Below are 1,608 nucleotides of genomic sequence, written 5' to 3'. Positions count from 1 at the left end.
TGTAGCCAATGACGGCATTGGACACACCCTGGCAATCTGGAGATTGGGGACGACCTGGGTGGCATGAGATAATCCGTTTGATTTTAGACCAATTTATCTAACTGCATTTTCAAGCTCTGAGTTATCCACCACATCCTGCACCCGTGATTGCCGGCGGGTGGGAACACTAGTCATTGGGGCTCAGCGTGAGCTCTGCCCCACACCCACCCCATGGGACCATCCTGGAGCCAAGGGAGTGAGGCCTGCCCCTCAGCCCCACATCCTCCACCCCAAAGGATGTGGGTCGAGGGCTTGGCTTAGAAGCTTCTCTCTTCCTCCCCACCCTCGCCTTCCTGGAGCGAGGTGAGAGAGTCTTCATTTGCATGAGCCCCAGCGTTCTCCCACGATGGGCATCGCTCTGCGTGACGGCCGAATCCCACCTGAAGGCTCTGGGCTTTCTGCTGGCACAACAGCATCCAGCCAGTGCCCTGAAACGTCACCCCATGGAGCGGGGCTGCCTCGAGCAGGGGAAGGCGTTTGCAGACCCAGTCCGGTGGGGACGCTGGTCCTGGAAGAAGGGTGCTGGCAGTGGTGGGACCAGTCTGGAGAAGCCTTGGTGATGCCAGGGCTGTGCAGAGGGAAGGGATGCTCGGTGTCTCTTGGGCAAAGCCTGCAGTTGGGTGCACATCATGGCACCCACGTCCCTCCAGCACCTCAGCTCCAGAAACCTTCTTTGGGACTTTTCTTGTAGAAATTGCAGGAATTTCATCCTCCTGTAAGTGTGATCATGTGTAAATACCAGGTTGCCCTTCTTCTGGTCAGGGTGGTCCCAGCTGTGTCTCTTGGTGGCCACTAAAATGTGCTCTTAAGAAGAGGGGTGCAAGCCTCTCTCACATGTCCCAAAGCACCTCGACTACCCGGATCTCCTGGAGAGCACACGGGAGGATCTTCTCCTGTCTTCGTCTGTCAGGCAGTGATTCATATTTGCCCACACCCTGGTGCAAACAAGTTTGTTGTCGTAGGAAACAGTGTGGGGAGAGGTGCCAGCTCACCACTTCTGTGAGTGTGGAAGAGATCTCACCGTGTCACCCCCACATTTCCTAACGGCTTCTTTCCATCTGGCCAAGACTTTGCCCCAGAGTGGAAAAGAAAAGAGGGGGAGCTACCTCAGAAGAACAGGTCTGGGGAGTCCCAGGTAAGCCCAGGATCTACCTCTCCTGTGGCAAATATGGTTCCAGTAAAAACCACGGAGCAGATGCGCTCCCTGTCACCATCCCAAGTGAGTGCCATCACTTACGTTTCCCCCTCCACGTCGTGAAACACAGGGGTCTCTGGGCTGTCCCTGTGGACTCCATCTCCCCCTGCTGAAGCAGCCATACGGCCATGGCCATCACCCCGCCGAGATCCTGCGGTCCAGCTCACCCAGCGCCTCAGACATTTTTGCTGATGCATTTATGCGGGTGGATGCTGTGTTTTCTCAGCAATATGGTTTTTTGACACGTAGTAGCTAGGCTCATCATTACTTACCAAATGGAAAAACCCCTTTTACACCACGTTAGAAAACCCCTCTGCCCCAGCAAGGAGCATCTCCATTGCGGGGAAGATGGCTGGAGCAAGGCTGCAGGAGGG

This window comes from Eurypyga helias, unplaced genomic scaffold, assembly GCF_000690775.1.
Source record: "Eurypyga helias isolate BGI_N326 unplaced genomic scaffold, ASM69077v1 scaffold7524, whole genome shotgun sequence".
Classification (NCBI taxonomy): Eukaryota; Metazoa; Chordata; class Aves; order Eurypygiformes; family Eurypygidae; genus Eurypyga; species Eurypyga helias.
The sequence above is the reverse complement of the archived record's forward strand: the minus strand, read 5'-3'. Positions refer to the sequence as shown.